Source organism: Oryx dammah, unplaced genomic scaffold (assembly GCF_014754425.2).
Source record: "Oryx dammah isolate SB20612 unplaced genomic scaffold, SCBI_Odam_1.1 HiC_scaffold_6, whole genome shotgun sequence".
NCBI lineage: Eukaryota > Metazoa > Chordata > Mammalia > Artiodactyla > Bovidae > Oryx > Oryx dammah.
The window spans coordinates 17,848,900-17,868,888 of NW_024070190.1; the positions used below are offsets into that span (position 1 = coordinate 17,848,900).

Consider the following 19,989-nt stretch of genomic DNA (forward strand, 5'->3'; position numbering starts at 1 on the left):
ATATATACATATATACACACACACGTGTGTACTGAATCTTTAAAAAAGGAAAGCCTGCCACTTGTGACTGCGTGGATGACCTAGAGAACATTATGCCGAGTGAAGTAAGCCAGTCCCACTTATATGAGCCATCTAAAATAGCCAGCCTCAGAGAAGCAGAGAATAAAATGGTTGTTGTCAGAGGCTGGGGTGTAGGAGGGGATGAGGAGTTGTTTTCAATGGGAATAGAATTTATTATACAAGACGAATAAGTTCTAGAGATTTTGTTATACAACATCTGTTAGTTAACAATATAGTATTGTGTGTGTGCGCGTGCTGCTGCTGCTGCTAAGGCACTTCAGTTGTGCTCAAGTCTTTGCAACCCTATGGACTGTAGCCTGCCAGGCTCCTCTGTCCATGGGATTCTCCGGGCGAGAATGCTGGAGTGGATTGCCCTGTTCTCCTTCAAGGGATCTTCCCGCCCAGGGATCTAACTTGGGTCTCCCGCATCTCCTGCATTGCAGGCAAGTTCTTTACCACTAAGCCAACAGGGAAACCTCATAGTATTGTACTCTTCAAAATATGTAAAGAAGACTGATCTCATGTTATATTCTTACTGAAAAAAAAAAGAACACAAGGAAATTTTCTTGAAAGTGACATATATTTTAGTGCCTTGGTGCTGTGCTTGTGGGATGGTGTCATAGGAGTGTGCATACGTCCAGATTCATCAAGATGTATAAATTAAATATACACACGCTTTTGTATAAAAATTATATCTCAGTAAAGCTAAAAAAAAAAAAAAAAGAAGAAGTTATAAGACAGAAACATGGAAAGAGGTCAAGAAGGAATCAGGAAGGTGAGGGATCCAGGGTCCAGGAGGAAAAGTTTGTCTTGAAAAGAGGAAGACTATTTTTCAATAAAGACCCGCTGGGGGAAGATAGAGACATTCTGAGGCAGAGGGGAGAGAAAGTAAGAACGTCATTATCAGATGAAATCTCAATAAATTACGAAGCTCATTCCTCAGGAAGTGGGGGTGGGTGTGTGGGCTTGGAGAGAGGAGAAAGATTGGGAACAGCTGCTGGAGGAACCTGCTGGAGGCCAGCAAGGGATGAAAAACTGGGTTATGCAGCAGCCCCAAGGGGCCAGGGGAGGTTTGCAAGGACTGGCTTGTTGAGGAGCTGAGGCGTGCAGTTCCACAGCCTCCCTCTCTGCGCTGCTCGGACCAAGGGGCAGAGGGGAAGCGAGGGGCCGGTTCCTCCGGTGTTGGAGCCTGGCAAGGTGGGAATGGCAAAATGCCAGGAGAGCCAGGGACTGAACCATATGTGAGCTTAGAGTTGAAAATGATTTCTAGAGGAACTTGTGGGATGAGAAAATGGGTGGTCTTTAGGGAGACAAGGAGCAGATGAAGGAGGACTGGGCAGAGATGGAACTGGGAGCAGGCTGCGGTCAATGAGGGTTGCACCAGAGGGACCGGCGATGGAGCGATTCTTAGTATTTAAGACGCTACGCTCCCTTCAGTTTCCTCTACCCCAAGGGTCCCTCTCAGGCCAGTTTTGCTCTATGAAAGTGCATGCAGCCCTCACTTTGCATTGGTCTAATATGCATGAATGTCTGTTACCCTGCTTTCAAGATTTCCTTTTTTTTTTTTTTAGTTTTCAGATGTGTTAGCATTGAAATTGAACAGGACACTTTGTGACACTCTTGGGTATAAGAATACTTCCCCCCCAACCGCATTCCCCCTCTCCTGAAGTAAAAGCCTTTGCTTCAGGCCTCCCCTGAATCTCAAAAGGCTCAAGAGTTAATGGTTAGGAAAATGTGAACACGTAGTACTAAGAATATCTGTTGGGCCGGGAAACTGGTAATAATTTAAACAACACATCAGTCATACAGCATGGAACCTATAACGCATGTCAGGGTTTATAATGCACTTTTGATTATAAAAATTAAAGGTCATATTTTATATCTCAGGATAAGAGGTAAAACTGACTTCAGACAAAAATAACAAATTGAAGACAAGGGCTCCATGGCTGGGCGGCTGAGCCTGGCAAGATCCTTATCGTACTTGAGAGGAAGGACTGAGATGATGGATAACAATGCAGATTATTCTCAGCTCAAAGGAGAAGGTAAGTCAGGGACACAGATTGGAAAGATCGGGGTAACAACTGCAAGAACAGAAAAATGTAATCATTTCAAAACCATCAATAAAGCAAAAATTGCCTGTGCAGGAAAAATATAAATAAAAAGAGAAGCAACGGAAAGGTATGGAAAAAAGAAGCTATAAAATAAGATAGCTGAAGTAAGTCCAAGTTACATCAGTAATCACAAAAAAGCAAACAGATTAACTTACTTATTAAAAGATAGATACCATCAGGTTAAAAATTTTTTAAATCCATCCATATGCTGTTACAAGCGACAGAACTGAATAAAATTATGCAGAGAATTAAGGGATAGAAAAAATACATATATCAGGCATGTGCAAACCTAAATAATGATGGTGAAGCAATATTAAGCACAGATACAATAGAATTTAAGGCAAATGGCATTTGGGGGTAATGGGAATTCACTATCCTCAAAAGAATTATCTGCAATTCGGAGCTGTATGTTCTTGAATAGCATAGCCCTGGAGTATCAAAACCAATATTGTATCAATATGCATAAGGCAAAAGCCAACAGAATGATAAAAAATTGCAAACCTATAACCATAATGGAAGATTTTAATTCACTTCTATATAAACAGATAAGAAAATTTAGTTAGTAGACAGAGAATCCAAACACTATCCCCTTGCATAATCTGATAAATAAATATACCACCTTGGAATCATTGTTGGGGCAGTTCTCTTAAAAATCTGGTGGACATCTAGGCTGGCACTTCTTTCTGATGGAGATGGCTTTCTTGGTAATAGAAGACAAAAATCCCTGTCCTTCAAAAGCTGAGAAATAATGGCGCTGACATGAAGTAACCAGGAACCCCTCCGGGCGGCATGTAAGTGCCATGTTCAGGGTTGGTGCTCTGAGCCTCAGGATTCCCATCTGGAAAATGGGCGTGGCAATCATGGTGTGGTCTGCTAACTGGGAGTACGGGCTGGCAAGGGGAGGGGAGGAAAGGAACAGGCTTTGAGCCCCTTAAGTCCCATATGCCAGTGTCCTGAGGCTGTGAGATGTTCTTGTGGATTCAGACCAGAATGCTACTGGGTTCACAGAAGGTTTACAAGACAAGTCATGGCTGGATTAGTTAGACAGGAAGCAGAATAAATCAGCCATACGAAGAGTTTGAAATTGGTCCTTTGGGAGGAAAGTCTGGTTTGAACAGGGAGCTATTATTGTCCTGGAAATGAGGGAATTGGGAGTGTCCAGGTCATCAGAGCCCAGCTAATTAAGGCTGGGCTTAGTCACCCTAACAGGAGGTCTGGGAACCTGATAGCTGGAGGCCAGTGGACTTGGTGCTACCATCCCCCGAGGTTCTGCCAGGCCACAGAGGCTTGGCCCTGGGAAACTAAGGGGCTCCATCCTGGGCCCACGCTTGAACCCACCGATACGTGGAACCACTTACTACTGAGAGCTGGTTCGGGGGCCCTGGTTCAGGCTCTAGATCCCCACCCGAGCCAATGCTTGAAGGCCTACATGACACTCTGTTTTCAATGAAGAAAGAAAGGATACTTCCAGGGAAGGAAGAATCTGGAAGCTAAAGGAATGAGGTCATATTATCTATGCTGTGTAACAAGCTACAAATTTAGCAACTGAACAACCAGTTATCATATCTTAGTTCTTGTATGTCAGAAGTGTAGGTGGGCTCTGCTGGGTCACCTGTCTAGAGTCCTACGAGTCTGAAATCAGCGGGCCAGAATCTTATCTGGAGGCTCTTGGAGGATTCTGCTTCCCAGCTCCCTCAGGTTGTTGGAAGGATTTAGGTCTTTGTGAATTTCGATCTGAGGTCCCTATGTTCTTGCTGGCCATGATCTGGGTTCTGCTTTAAGCTCGCAGTAACCATCCTCAGGTTCTGGCCCCCCTGCTCCTCCCTCTCAGCAACAGAGCCCCTCCTTCATGCCTAAGCCCCCTTACATGTCAGACCTCCGAACGCCTTGTCTCCCACCAACCAGAGAAAACCACATTTTAGAGGTCCCAGGCGATTATGTTAGGTTTGATGAGATCCCTCCAAGTCTCCCTGTATTAAGGTCACCCGATTAGCAGCCTCAACGCCATCTGTAAAGTCCCTCTGCCATATAAATAACTTCATTGAGGGAGGGATATTTCATCATAGTCACAAGTCTTACCCACACTCAAGGGACGGAGGTTGTACAGAGCAAGGGGCTTCAGGCTCACCTCGGCCTTCTACCCTTCCCACAGGGCTTGGAGGTGAAATGCAGTCAGGTTGGGCCAGAAAGGAGTTTCCTGGCCCCTGGTGAGCTGGGGAGTTTGATTTTGGGGATATTCCTGTCATGCTGTGAATCTACAGAAGCCTGGATCTTGCTGTCAGCTGAGCTCTGCACACCACTTCTTGCTGTATCTGTTAGTTAAAGTCACCCTGAACCTACAGGCTTGAAGATCAATGTTTATTTAGCTTGGACACTGCAGGGCGGGCTGGGACAGGACTCCGCATGGAGGTGTCAGCAGGGGCAGCTTGACTTGGGACTAAGGGTCAGCTTCAAAGCAGTCTCACTTTGTGGCTGATGAGCAGGCGCTGGCTGGTGGCAAGGGCTGGGCTGCAGCTGAGGGCCGGGGTCTTGGTTCCTCCTTGTACTTCCACTCAGCCTTCCTCACAGCATGGTGACTGAGTTCCAAGAGCAGCATTCCAAGAGGTGGAGACTACCAGCTCCTTGCAGCCCACCGGAAGAACTGGCACAGGATTGCTCCGGCCCTGTTCTCTTGGTCGAGCCATTCCAGGGCCAGATTCAAGGAGAGAGGGCAGAATCCCAGCCTCTAGGTGCCAGCAGTATCATAGAATTGGGGGAACAAAGAATGTTTAAGAAGGGCCACCCATGCTATGTGGCCTAGCCAAAGACTCTGAACCTCATCTAGAAAATAGGACAGACACTTTCTCCTCTTGTTAGGAGGAAGGATGAAGCTGGCACAAGCCCAGGCTGGGAGCCTGGGACTCGCACTTTGCAGAGCCGTGGCGCTAGTGCATCTGACCTAAGGGGCCCCAGGAGAGAAGGGGCTGGGCGAGGCTCACACAAGGGGAGGCCCAGCAGCCCACCTTGAACACGGCTCCCAGGGCCTGTTTTGGAGAGCCAGATCCCGGGATGCCCGCAGAGAGGCAGCAGTCAGCGTGCCAGTGGGCTGCTTTAGAGCAGCAGAGGTGGAAGCTGGGAGGCTTCCTCCCCCTCTCCCACTCTAGCCAGGGGGACAGACGGAGGGCTTGGAGGTGCCTGAGTGCAGCTGGGGCAGCAGCAGCTGGACAAGCGCACCTCCCACAGCTGTGGGTGGTGACTGAGTGCGTCCCTGGGCTCCCTGGGAGAAAGGCAGTCAGCCCGCTATTGGGGCTGTTAGCACCTGGTCCAGAGGACTCCCAGCAGCCATCAGAGTGCTGGAGCCCCGGCCCTCTCCTCAGCCTGGAGAGGGTCCTGCTCCCTGCAGTAAGGGCAGAGGTCAGGGCGTCTGTGGCTGGAGGCGACCCACAGCCCCACTCAGCGGAGGGAGGCCCATGCTGACCCCATCAGATCTGCTCTCCGCGTGGCTGGGCTGCCAGGTCCTGATTCTCCAGAGATGGCAATCTGCTCTCCGGTCGCCAGCTGGGAAGGGGTGGGCTCTCCGTCAGCCTCCAGCCTGCAAACAGGGTCTGACTTAGGGTTTTCCATCACTTCAAGCTGTTTGGGGGAATGATACACCAAGCCAGGCTGCGGTGTGGAAAGGAAAAAGGAAACTTTTGTTGAGTCTCTGCTTCGTGCCAGGCACTGTGCTAAACATGTCCTCTGATCCAATGCCTATTTTATAGCAGGGAAACTGGCACCCAGAAAGGCAAAGGAAAGGTCCAGGTGTTAGTTATCTAAGGCTGCACAGCAAATGACTCCAAATTTGGTGATTTAAACAACATTTATCACCTCACAGTTGTGTGGGGCAGGAATCCAAGTGTCACTTGGCTGGCCCCTGGCTGAGGTCTCTCACAGGCTTCAGTCAGGTGTTGCCAGGGGCTGTGGTATCATCTCAGGCTCGACTGGGGCGGGCCTGCCTCCAAGCTTGCCCAGTGATGCTGGCACCCTTCACTTACCCCCTGTTTGCTGGCTGAAGCCCTTCTTGAGAGGTTCCTTGTCACATAGGCCTCTCCATAAGGTAGCTCAGGGCCTGGCAGCTGGTTTCCTTCAGAACAAGTAAGCGAGAAAGCAAGAGTGGGCACTCAGGATGGGACCCAGAGTCTTTTTTGTAACAATTTTGGAAGTGACATCACATCATTTTCCCATATTCTCTTCATTAGAAGCAAGTGACTAGGGGCACCTTCTGTTCAAGGAGAGGAATTACACAAAGCAGATGGGATACCCAGGATACCCAGAGCCAATGACCCCACCCGCCTCTGACTGCAGCCGTTGTGCCACGAACCCCACCCCACCCTCCACACACTCATACCACACACGTATCACAATACTGCATGTACACATATGTACACACATTCAGAGGTACACAAACCACACACACACACACACACACACACACTCTTACCAAACCACATACATGTACATGTACACGTTCACATTCACACCCCATTGTCAGGAGGAGGCTGAGCACAAGGTAGGGTTAGCAATGGGCATTGAGAACTGGGGTTCTGTTGTCACTTAGAAAATCATCTTGGGACCAAAAATAGAATGCTGGGCCAAGCACAAATAAAAATATTAGTTCCAGAAGGAAGTTGCAGGCTCCGTAGCAACATTTTAGAAAATGCAGTAGTGTGTGGAGCTCAGAGGAGCAGCGGCATCCGCTCAGGGCCCGGGGTTTGGAGCCCCTCCCTGGCCAGGCGGGCTTGGGCAGGTCGTCCTTTCTGAGTGATGGTGACACCTACGTCACGGCCTGAGGCCTGGCAGCGCCAGGCCCGTAGCGAGTGTGACCTCACCCCATTTCCCTTTCAGACAGTTTGGCTGTCCCCACAAGTCCCAGAATCAGTTTCTGGATAGAAAAAGGAAGCATTGTTTTCTAGCTGCTGATGGCCGGCCCCAAGGCGAGACCCAGCAAGGTGGAGACTGGGAAACATCCGTGTGTGGGTGCAGGTGTGGCTAAGGGCTGTGGTAAGTGTTCGCTGTGGTGTATGTGTGCCTGTCACGCGTGAGAGAGGTGGGATAGGAGGGTGCCACACGACACCCACCCCGTAAAACTGCGTACTGACTCGTGGTGGCAACTACATCCAGTAGGTGGCGCTGCTTGCCTGTGCAGCCGCAGGTCAGCGCCAGAGCCGGGGGAGTCTTTGCTGCGGGTCAGGTCTGCGCTCCCAGCTGTGCTCCCAGGCAGAAGTCTGTGTCCAACAAATGAGCCTCATCCGGAAATTGCTGCCATCAGACCCACCCGAATTCTATTTGAGGATGGGCTTAATATTCCACTTCCCAGCGCTGCACTTGTTAATTTCTGGGAGGAAGGAAGCCTTCATTTGCACTGTGAAAGCACTTTTCATGCAATACTGACTTGGATCTTCACAAATAACCTGTCCAGTGAGGACACTGAGGTTTAGAGGTTCAGCAACTGCCGAGGGCCACACAGCCGGGAGGCGAAGGAAACCTGGAGTGCCTTCATTCCTTGCTATGGGCCCACCTTGGTCCTGCCCCGGGCTCAGTGGAGGGGGTTGTGCTGGGGGCAGGGCAGGGAAGTTGTGGGTGTATCAGGGGTTGTGGACCAAGAGAAGACTGAGGCCAGATGGCGGAGGGGCTTGTGTAATCAGGGCTTTGCTCTTCCTCTGTCTGCTGGGGTGGGGGTGACTGTAGGGCTTGGGAGCCCAGAGCAGAATGAGTGGACGGTAATGGCCTCTTTCTTGAAGGGGAAGAAGCCATGGGCATGCCCTAGGGTTGCCCAGCTTGTTCCCACAGCTGCTAGTTTCTGCCATGTGAGCTGCCCTTTGAGCCCCTGACACAGTTCTGAAGTCCTGAGTCTAGCAAGGCAGGACCCTTTCCAGTGGGACACACACAGGCAGACTGGGCTCAGAGGCGATGGAGCTGGGAAGGAGCTCTTGGGGAGTTTGGGGGTGAGGGCTGGGGGAGGGGGAGAGGCAGGCTGATTCCTCTGCGTTTCTCAAGACTCTGGAGTCCCCTAGTCAGGGAATCCAGGCTTCCCCTGAGTTGCCTGAGATGAGCAAAGGTGGCTGGACGGGAGGGTGACCAGGACCCAGCCCCGGCCTGAGCAAGCGCCGCTGGGGTGGGGGGGACACCTGATCTGCACCCACCTCTGAGCCAGGTGTGCAGGGCAGGCTGCCTGGCTAACTCCTGCGCGAGGCCTGATGACGGAGCCACCTTACCCCAGGAAGGGACAGCATAGGAAGGGCAGGGAGGGGGCCGCCCAGGCTCACTCGGCCAACAGAAGACCACGTGCTGCCCTGGGGGAGGGCGGGAGCCCGGCTCAGGCCTCCGTGTGAGGGTCTCTGTTCCCCTGGCCCTGTCCACCCAGGCTCAGCATCCCTTTTCCTCGTCCTCAGCCTGTCTGCAAGGAAGCTGCCGCTGCCACCCTTCCTTTCCCACTTCTGTGCCCCCAGGGCCTGTCACAGAGCCCCATGCTGGATACCTGGAGTCGACAGTGTTTGTCCAGCTGAGCCTGGCTTTCTGACTGAAACACTGGAATCCCTTCCCTCTGCTCCCCACCGCTCTGCCTGAACAGGGGGACGTTTCCCTAGTCGGTGTCCCAGCTCCAGGATCACATCTCTCAGGCTTCAGCTGCCCAGTTCCACGCACGAGAGCGTCAGTGGGAGCCTGCCCTGAAGCCATGCCCTGTGTCCCACCAGGAATGGTCCCCACGCAGCAGGAAAGAGGCCTTTCTGCACTCGCAGCACCTCTGCTCCCGGGGCTGCTTGCCACTTAGAATCTAAAGTGGGGGCGCCTTAGCGCGTCTCTCCGGGCCCTGAAGGCCCAGGCCCTCTGGCCCCTGCCTGCCTCTGCAGCCTGCGCCCCACCCCAGCATCCCAGCAGCCTGGGCGGTCTGCGTCTGAGCCGTGAGCCACAGTGGGGCTCCTGCCTCTGCTTTGGATGGGCCTTGCCAGGGGATCAAGGAGTAGGAATGTGCAGGCTGTGGGTGGAACCCGGGAGGCCACCTTGCAAGGGAAGGAACCCCACTACATTTGTCTTTGGGGCCTTGAGGTAAGATAAATTTAGACATTCATTTGGACTTTGCCCCCAGTTCCTGGTACACAGCTCTAAAACCTTTGGAATTTCCTGAGCATAGGAGTGTCTTTGGTTATTTGTAAAGAGCATCTTGACCGTACCTGACATTATGTCTCAGAGACACATGGCACCCTGGTGGGCCCTCAAGACAGTTTCCTGAAACTGTGGTGATGGGGCGGGGTGTGTGGATGGCCATCAGAAAGACCAAGCAAGAGATTAGAAGTTGAGAACTTTCAGTCCTACCAGTTCTGACCCCTGGAGGTTGGGCATGGGGGGCTGAGCAGTGATCTGCTCAATCTCTCTATGTGATGAAACCCGAAGAAGAGATCCTGAACCAAGGCAGCCTGAAGAGTCTGTGGGCTGGTGAACATGTGGGTGTGTTGGGAGGGACCCCTGGCAGCCCTGCGCCCCCACCCGATCTTGTCCTGAACTCTTCTGCTGGTTGTCTATTTGCGGCCTCTGAAAACTGTATTAGTCACCACAGGATTTTCCCAAGGTCTCTGTGTTGTTCTAGCAAAGTATCAAACCTGGGGAGTGGCTCACGAGAATCCCCAGTGTGTGGCCTGCTGAGCAGAAGTGCGGGTAGCCTAGGGACGCCTGCCAACTTGGGGCTGGCATCGACAGCAGAGGAAGTCCTGGGGGACCAAGTCCTTATCGTGTGGGGTCTGCTCTGACATCAGGCAGTTGGCATCAGAAATAAATAGAGTTGTAGGCACCCCATCGATGTGGAGAGCTGGTGCTGGAACGGTGCAAGCCTGCAGCCTTCTTCACCAACCTCACCTCCTACATTCATCCCCTCCATGGCGGTGTTCCAGACACACTGGTGTGTGATCCGGGTGCCATCCTGAGGCACAGCGAACTCCCAAGCATTAGGAAAGAGAAAGCAGGGAGCACAGGGGCGATGCCTCCTTCTGTGGTGAAGTCATCGGGGGTTACCTGGAGGAGGGAGAGTGGGCTGAAACAGTCCCCTGGGGAGGGCTTCCCTTGCCCAAGTGCTGTCTCAGGTTCTCAGTCACTCAGTCATGTCTGACTCTTTGTGACCCCCTCTTTGTAGCCCCCCCAGGCTCCTCTGTCCACGGGGATTCTCCAAGCAAGAATACCGGAAGGTATTACCCTTTCCTACTCCAGGGGATCCTCCCGACACAAGGACTGAACCTGCGTCTCTTGTATCTTCTGCTCTGGCAGGCAGATTTCTTACCACTGCCCCACCTGGGAAGCGCCCTTTGCCCAGAGTTCAGCACCAAATCTCAGGCCAGGGAAAGGGTTCCCACAGTGACTGCTGTGTGGCACCCAGGGGGCATGCTGCCATGGATACAGCAGCCACACCTGCACATCCTCTGTGAAGTCCCAGGGTGGTTGGCAGCACCTGGAGTGAAGCTAAACTGAGGCATGAGATAACAGATGTTCCTCCGGTTAGGTTTACTGCCTCACAGTCAGAGTGGACCAGCTTGGGGCTCAGGGCATCTGATGAGTGAAGCAGGGGGACCTTGGTGGCTGGCATGGCTGTTCTGGACATTGAGGTCTTGTTTAAACTGATCATGACTCTGGCAGGCATGGTGTCTGCACAATTCCTGCTTGTCTGGTTACAGGCTGGCTCACTAAAGAATCTTGTCGAGCATTTTCTGGGTCTTTCACATCCTGTTTTCCATTCTCCAAACTCCCTCCATGAGAAGGGACTGCTGTGAGCATTTGAGAGCTCTGAGGCTTGCTGGCTTTTGTCCTCCAAGCTTGGCAGTAGACTGGAAATGGGAACAGGACATAGTAGCAGGAATCAGGGCTATTGGAAAATCACAAAAGCGTGTTTTGATGATGCTGTTGTAAGCTCTCCAGTCTATAAAGAATTCCAAATAGTGTAACAGGAATGCAGTGACAGATCCCAGGCCTAGACCCTCCAGTTCCCATCCCTGTGCCTGGGAAAGATATTGACTCCTCCAGGCACACAGTGAGGCTCCAATCGTAGAAACTCAGATGGCTCCTCCAGAGTGTGGAGAGGGCAGGATGTAGTTTGTCTCTTTTAACTTATTCAGAAATTCCACCCGAGATCACTTATACATGTAAGACCTGATCAATAGAGTCCTCGTGATAGATAGGCTGAAAAACTTTAGTCGGTTAGCATGTATGCAACCCATTCGCTCAATTGACATTTGCTAAATCACTGCAGATGGTGATTGCAGCCATGAAATTAAAAGACGCTTACTCCTTGGAAGAAAAGTTATGACCAACCTAGATAGTATATTCAAAAGCAGAGACATTACTTTGCCAACTAAGGTCCATCTAGTCAAGGTTATGGTTTTTCCTGTGGTCATGTATGGATGTGAGAGTTGGACTGTGAAGAAGGCTGAGTGCTGAAGAATTGATGCTTTTGAATTGTGGTGTTGGAGAAGACTCTTGAGAGTCCATTGGACTACAAGGAGATCCAACCAGTCCATTCTGAAGGAGATCAGCCCTGGGATTTCTTTGGAAGGAATGATGCTAAAGCTGAAACTCCAGTACTTTGACCACCTCATGCGAAGAGTTGACTCATTGGAAAAGACTGATGCTGGGAGGGATTGGGGGCAGGAGGAGAAGGGGACGACAGAGGATGAGATGGCTGGATGGCATCACTGACTCGATGGACGTGAGTCTGAGTGAACTCCGGGAGTTGGTGAACGACAGGGAAGCCTGGCGTGCTGCGATTCATGGGGTCGCAAAGAGTCGGACACGACTGAGCGACTGAACTGAACTGAACTGAACTGAGTCCTTTCTGAGTGTTCGCTGAAGCCCTGGGGCAGTGCTTCTATAAATGTGGCCGCCAGCATCATCACTAAGAAGATTTAAAGTTGGAAATGCAAATTTTCAGATACTATCCAGACTCACTCATCAAAAACCGTGAACGGGAGCGACCCCAGCATTGTGCTTCAGCAGGTCCTTACAGATGCTTTTGATGCACCCTTAAGTTTGACAGTCATTTTCCTATAGCATGCTCAGCGGTGGGGGTGGAGGACAAAGTGGGTCACAGGGAAATAAAAAGAGAGTTAAGAGCGCAGGAAAGCGAAGAAAGGCACCAAGTTAGGGAAGCAGGTGCAAAGCCAGGTTAGCAAGTTTACTTTCCTTGAAATGTATGGGAAACCACTGACGTTCATGTTGGACGTTTAGGAACAGCTTCTTGTACTGTGTCGAGGGTGAATTGGAAGGGATCCAGATTAGAATTCAACCAGTTAGAAGGCTGGTGCATGAATAATCCAGACCAAAGATGATGAGAGTCTGAGTTAGGGAAAGTGCAGTGGGAAGGTCAGTGGGTGGCTGGATCTGAGAAAAATTAGGTAAATGTGAACTCACTGGAAGAGTAGACATCTCAAATGAGTCCCAGGTTTCTGGCAAAGGGACTGGGTGGTGGTGATGTCATTCTTTGGAGCAAGGAACACGAGTGAGTTTGGAAGACCCAGTAATGAGTTCAGTTTGGGACATGGTGAGTTTGAACTGCCCTTGGAACTTCTGGATTGAAATGCAGGTCTGGTGCCAGAGGAGATGGGGCTAGAGATGTAGAGGGAGGTGGGAAGGGCCCCCTGGGGAGTGTCAGGGACAAGCTGAGCAGGGGTCCCTGGCTGGGCCTTCTATAAGCACAGCCCCTGAGACCATTGCTAAGTCATTTCAGTCGTGTCTGACTCTGTGCGACCCCATAGACAGCAGCTCACCAGGCTCCCCCGTCCCTGGGATTCTCCAGGCAAGAACACTGGAGTGGGTTGCCATTTCCTTCTCCAATGCATGAAAGTGAAAAGTGAAAGTGAAAAGTCAAAGTGAAGTTGCTCAGTCGTGTCCGACCCTCCGAGACCCCATGGACTGCAGCCCACCAAGCTCCTCCGTCCATGGGATTTTCCAGGCAGGAGTACTGGAGTGGGGTGCCATTGCCTTCCCCTCCCGAGACCATTGCATATCACCAAATCTACTGTGGCTTGAGTTCAAGGATGTGAAATGGTCTGGGGGGCAAGGCTCTGCTACTCCGATTGGGTGGGGCCAGGGGATGAAGACAAGGTTCAGTGTGAATCAAGGCTGCTAGAAGCCCGCTCCTTATGCTCGCTGTATCCATAGAGGTGGAACTGCTCGAATGAGAGCATGGGGCCTCTTCAGGGTTGCTCAGGCCCCACAGAGGTGGTGTCCCTAGAAGAGCCTGAGAGAAAAAGAGAAGGGCCCGGAACCCATCCAGTGTAGTGGTTGAGTGGATGATTCTGCCCACACAGCAGGGGTAAAGGGAGGGAGCCGATGCATCTGTTTCCTGGGGGCACTTCATCTGGGTGGCTCTGTACCTCCTGGAGTGAGGCAGCCAGAGGAGAGGGCTGCCAAGACTTTGAAAGAGCCTTCTGACTTTGGAGTTGTAGTCCCTCCCAGGACCCCGTCCCCCAGGGATGTCTTGAGAAGCTGGACTCCATATAGGGGATAATACAGAAGTGGCCCTTCTTACAGGAACTGGTTCTGATGGATCTTGGAAATTACCTCTGCACTGAGAAGGGGGTGGTTCTGTGGCTCATTCCCAGGAAACTGTATACCGAGTATCAGTTGGCAAGGTGATCAAGGTCATGGCCTTGGTCATGGTGGTCATGGACAGCTTACTGGATGTCACTTGGCTGAGAGGACACCCTGGGACATCTCTCCCTGAGTGAAGCGTGGTAAGGGTTTCAGACTTGATTCTATTATCTTTTCATTCATTTGCTTCTTTGTTACGGTTCTGGTTCTCCAGAGGGGGTCTTTTTATTAAAAGGAAATCAGAAGCTGGGAGGTAAGCATCCCGTGACTATTTTGAGGATGAAGAAGGGGGCACAGGCAATTCCAAAGCCATTCACACAGTGTTGAGGAGAACGTGCTAGCGAACACGTGGCAGCACGTGATGCAAGGGTGCCCCAGGGCGAGTCGGGAGCCGGGAGCCCTGAGAAGGCACGCGCCGGGCAGACGTGAGGCGTGCGTGCGCCACAGTGCCTATATTGGGCCCCTCTGGACTGGGGGTGCTGAGAGACACATGGATGCGGGAAGCGGCAGGCAGAAAGCATGGTATTAGGGTTGGTATTAGGCGGATGGGTTGAGGTGGGCACAGAGCACCTAGATATCGGCTGATAATTGATGGATAAATAAAAGCAGTAAGATCCTTCCAAGCCAGGGAGTAGTTGGTGTTGAGGCGTGCAGGTGGTGGAGCCCTCAGGCAGGTTTGTGGAGTTTCCAGTGGTTCAGTGCGACTGAAGTAGCAAAAGGAGGCCAGGGGCTAAGTAAGGGCAGAGGTAAGGTGCCTTGCCCCATGCCCTGAGAGGCTTCGCTCTGCTCGGTTGGAGACAAGAGCTCTTAAGCGACTTTCTGCAGGGAAATGACACAGCCTGCATTTCAGCAAGACTGCTTCAGGAGCAGTGGTCTAGATAAAGTGTAAGGAAGGTACAACTAGGTCAGTGGAAATGGCTTAGGAGAAGAGAGGGTGGGCAGAGATAGGAGGTGGGGCCAGCGGTGCTCTGAAGCTGATGGGAAGCTTAGCTCCTCATGCCTGGAAGATTAGAGAAAGCTCTTCACGTCCTTAGTGGTAGAGTTGAGCCCTGGGGCTTCGTTCCTGGGCATGGCTCTGAGGCAGGTGTTAGTCAGGGGGTGAGTTGCCCAAGGTCACAGTGTTGAAAGCAAAGCTCTGCCTCCAACCTCTGTTGTTCCCAGGAATCATGACATTTTTCACTCATTCCACAGTCTTCCCAGTGTTCCAGCTCTAAATGCAGAGACACACACACATACACACACACCCCTACACCCACACCCACACACCCTCACACACACACACACACCCCCCACACACACAACCCCACACTCCCCCCACACACACCCCCCACACCCACACCCCCCTACACGCACACACACACACGCGCACACACACACACGCACATGCACACACACGCATGCACACACACGCACGCACGCACACACACCCCACACACGCGCACACACACACGCACACGCACACACATGCACACAGGCACGCGCACACACGCACATGCACACACACGCATGCACACACACGCATGCACACACACCCCACACACGTGCACACACGCACACGCACACACCCACACACATGCACACACGCTCGCACACACCCACACCCACACACACGTGCACACACACGTGCACACACACACGCGTGTGCGCACACACACATGCACACACTCACCCACCCACACACACACACACACCCTACTACACTGAGTACACTAAACAATTAGCTTTGTTTGAATCAAGAAACTAACGGTTGGTTGAGGGGACAGCTTGTGAGCAGAGTCACCGAGCACCCCTGCTTCTCTGTGACGGCAGAAAGCCAGCCGCACTGGCCCAGGGGCCACTTTCTGGCAGAAGATGAGGGGCAGGGTCAAGCGCTCAAGGCTTTGAAGCCGTTTCAGTTGGGCTTCCAAGCCGAGACACACGGCTGGATTTGTCTGGGGAAGTGATCGTGCACCCATCTTCATTTCCTTGGCTAGAAAATGGAAGGAGAACCCAAGAAGCTAGTCCCACCGGGTTGGTGTGGGTGTGGCCCGGGAGGATCTGGACCACACGATGGCCGCGGTAATCAGGTCACGGCAGATGCCCCTGAAGGGACAGCGCTCATCGGCATCATGTCGGTGGCCGCCACCTCCTCTCCTCATCCCCGTCATCAGCATCATTGCTGCCATTAACCTCCCCCCATCCTTGCCTTTGCAGCCTTGTTCTCTACGTAAACCTAGGGACAGTGACTGGGGGAGCAGTAATGACGACAAATCACTCCCTGGCCACCTCGGAGGCTGTCGTTAGCGTCTCGGCCGCCCAGTGCTAATCGTCCTCATCACCGCCTGAGCAGCCGCTGTCAGAGCACGGGAGCACAGGCTTGATGAAGACAGATGACGCCTCCTCTGCCGAGCCTTCACCTGGGGTAATGTGTGCAAAAACCCAGCCGAGCATTTATTCAGAACTCTGCTCTCTGCCCAGAGTCGAGTAATTGGAGGCAGGTGCTAACTGCAATTTAAATAAAATGTTGAGTTAATCAGGTCAGGCTGACAAGGACGTCACGAGTCCCCCTTTCAAGTTTCCAACAGAAATTTGAAGGCAACTTGGAGGCCTGAGGAAGTGTGATCATTTCTTAAGTTTCTCTGCAAAGATAAGTTAAAGGAATTTGTTTTTAAAAGCCTATTTGTTTTCACTTTTGTGATATAAAAATGAGACGGTTAGAAGACCAGCCAATATATGTCTAATCCATCACGTAACTATGTGAAGTATTCAGCGTGAAGCTGTCACGCTCATCTTTCGAGGGAGCACCCCAAGTGAACGTAGTCAAATCCAATAGACCCAGATGCCTGGCCTTGGACCGCAAAATCAGTGCCGTGGGTTCCCAAACTTAGAAGCCAGAATGCCTCCCTTCCCCCGACCACAGTGTCTGGACAAGAGCAAGAGGAATGATATAAGGTCCAGACCTGTCCAGTCCACACAACTCAGGCTCAGAGGGCTTAAAAAAAACTCTGCAGTCCCAGGACTCCTGATGCACAGGGGCCCTGCTGGGGTGCCAGCAAGAGGCACTGTCTCATGCAGCCACTGTGGCCTCTGCCCAGGTCGCTCTCAGCTCCTGACCTGCACCACCCACCCCGTGGCCAAGCCCTGTTCATGCTGCTCTAGGAGGACAACAAGCCGCCACAGGCTCGCGTGCTCCATGCTTTGTCCTGGTCTCAGGCCCTCCAGGAACCCGATCCCCCACTCATCTCCTCCGTGACTGTTGCCCGGGGGTGAGGCTGCCCATCTTGAAGCTAACTGGTACTTTCCAAGCCCATCCCTCCTTTCGTCATTCCAAACATGATTAAAAATTCCATTCTCATTTCTGGAAGCTACCTGGTAGTCCAGAAATTTGACTGTGTTTCCTAAGAAGTCGGGAGTTAGGTCAAGAGGCTGCCCTGGACCTGAAAAGCCTTGTTAGGGAGGCCTTGGCTGGGAGCTGAGCGAGGAGGGACATGAGACAGTCCCAGCCTTACCTGGGTGGTGGCCAGTTCCTACGGTTCTATAATAAGTGGTGTGACCCCTTGTGAGGCAGTGTGAGCTAGAGGAAAGGCATGATCTATTCAGTCCAGAGAAGCTGGGGGATTGAGTCCCAGATCCACCTGTTACTATTGGTGTCGCTTTGGAGGGACGTCTAATCTCTTCCAGCTGTTTCTTTGCCGACCTGAGTCAGCTTTAGCAGAAGTTGAATTTATTGGAAGGGATCAGGCCAGGGCCAAAGAAGCCTGGTGCATGGGCTCGGAGAACAGGTAGGAATCAAGGCAGGTGTGGCTGCCGAGGTTAGTGGGGAGGGTGTGGGCCCAGGCTGCTGCTGCCGCCACGCTGGCCCCACTGCCCTGCTGCCGCCTCCGCCCCTTCCCAGTGCTGGCTGGAGGAGTACAGGGCATGGCCTGCTGGGCACAGGAGAAGAAAGACTGAAGGGCTGTGCGTGCACAGCTCAGCTTCGACAGCAGTGGTTGTACCCTGTGTCCCCCGAGCCTCAGGCCAAGGCCGGTTCTCCAAGCATGAAAGGGCATTCCGAGGCTTGGCAGCCAACAGAGAGAGTGAGAGGCAGCCTAGTGCCAGCTCACATGTTTTCTGGGGAACCCTGGTGATTAGAGAAGGTCTGAAAGGTTCTGGATGCCCTTAAGGCCCTTTCTCCATCAGCTTCCTCAGGCTGAGTCTCACGGCCCGTGGGGAATCCTCTGATTTTCCCGGAGAAGATTTTGAGGGGCGTGTGGCCTACCCTTACTCAATTGGTTTGGGGTCCAAATGCCTAATACCTGGATCAGAGGGAAAATGAAAGGGGCTCATTGATTGATTGACTTTTATGTCACAAACCCAAGGGTAAAAGGAGGGGCTTAGTCATCTGGGTGATTAATGTGGGCATCTGGGGAGATAATTAGGAGGTCATTTATCTTTTTCTTTTAATTAGGATTTCCGAGAAAAGCTGGAGTCTGCTACCAGACATCTTGCTGGTTTGAGAGCCATAGTTCTAGCTGCCCAAACAAGATCAAGGCAACTGTTCACCCTCAGCTCGTTCTACCAAAGACACAAAATAAAGCCAAGTGCCAAGAGTGTGGTGGATTGAGGCTTGTGTCCCCTCCTTACTAACTGTGGGTTTTACTTGACTTTGCCAGGCTTCAGAGGCTTCTCTCCAAATAGAAATCAGGGTCTAGTGTTCAGGGTGATTGGCAAAATCTCTCTGTAAGAGTCAGATAGTAAATATTTTGGGCTTTGCAGGCCATACGGTCTCTGTCGCAAATACTTAAATCTGACGTTGTAGCCTGAAAGAGCCCAAAGACAAAACATGGACCTGGTTGTGTTCCAATAAAACTTTATTGACAAACAGACAGTGGGTTGAATTCAACCTGCAGGCCTTAGCTGGCTGAAAATAGTAGGTGTTCAATAAAAGTGAGGTCCCTTCTATCAGAGGAAGCTGAATTGGATAATAAAGAAGTTGAATAACATGTTCAACAAAAGTGGGGCTTGAGAACAGGCAGGAGGAAGAGAAAGGGGCTTAGGAGGTTTCCTCAAGAATGACTGGATTGTACCATAGCACATCTGCCCTGACACATAAGCAACACCAGCCACAGGCAGGCCTAACTTGAACACTCTCTCCTACAGGGGTCTAGAAAGAGGCTGGAGAATATCCTGGGCCAGTAGATGCAGGCTGGCCACATGGCTGCATAGAGCGGGGATAGTCTTGGGCCAGGGCTGACCATCCTCCAAAATGGAAGTGCCCCCACTGGGGGTCCTGACCGGAGGACAGTGGGTGGGGCAGGGGCTCCGAGCTGGACCCTTACCCGTGCTACCTTGTCCTGGAAGTGAGCATCTTTGCTCATCCTTGCTTGTGCTCTTGTGGACATTTTCTGGGTCCATGGGATGCTTTAGAGCTAGTTCCTGAACATATGAATATTTTCTGTGCAGGAGCTCATGCCAGCTCTCTCATCTAGGCTGATATTGCCACGTCTTAACTTTAGTGGTCTCATATTTATAGCCTTTGTTTTGCAATCAGCAAAGGAGTCTTCTGTCCATTTGTCCTCAGCTGGGATCTGGAGCAAGATAAGAGCAAGATGAGAGCAAGGGCTGGGAGCTAGGAGGAGGCTCGAGCAAGGGCCCCCGGTCACAAGAAGGACTGAGTGAGTTTGGGAGGCAGAAGGAGATATGACTGATAGCTGGGTGTATTATTCACCCCTCGTGCAAGGATATGTGCTCAGCAACTGGCTTGGCCCCAGGCTTTCACCTTTCACCTGCCCTTCTTGGCTGTAGGAACAGAGGAAGATCATATTGCTGGAGTTGCTCATGGTCTAGGGGGCTGAAAGTGAAAGTGAAGTCCGTCAGTCGTGTCCAACTCTTTGCGACCCCATGGACTGTAGCCTACCAGGCTCCTCCCTCCATGGGATTCTCCAGGAAAGAGTACTGGAGTGGGTTGCCATTTCCTTCTCCAGGGGATCTTCCCAACCCAGGGATCGAACCCGGGTCTCCTGCATTCCAGGCAGACGCTTTAACCTCTGAGCCACCAGAGAGTCTGGGAAATAAACAAAAAAAGAAGCCATTTAGGATTACATTTTTATTTTTCCCCCTGTATGTTTGGCTAGTTCCCATTATTCAGAATTGTCCTTGAATTTTAGTCTGTTTTGTTTTTAATGACAGCGATATAGACCCTCAGAATTATCCCAAGTATCCTGCTGCTGCTGCTGCTGCTGCTAAGTCGCTTCAGTCGTGTCCGACTCTG

At 51.8% G+C, this 19,989-nt stretch overlaps 1 long non-coding RNA gene and 1 other non-coding gene across 2 annotated transcripts; one reads left to right on the forward strand and one right to left on the reverse strand.

Annotated features, from left to right (window-relative positions):
- Window positions 1-17,322: 17,322 nt before the first annotated feature.
- LOC120865147 lies at window positions 17,323-18,328 on the forward strand. The gene is made up of 2 exons (XR_005721320.1): window positions 17,323-17,521; window positions 18,187-18,328. It is a non-coding gene; the product is annotated as an uncharacterized LOC120865147 (long non-coding RNA).
- A 1,380-nt stretch (window positions 18,329-19,708) lies between these two features.
- Window positions 19,709-19,780, reverse strand: TRNAS-GGA. The gene has a single exon. It is a non-coding gene; the product is annotated as a tRNA-Ser (tRNA).
- Window positions 19,781-19,989: the final 209 nt, after the last annotated feature.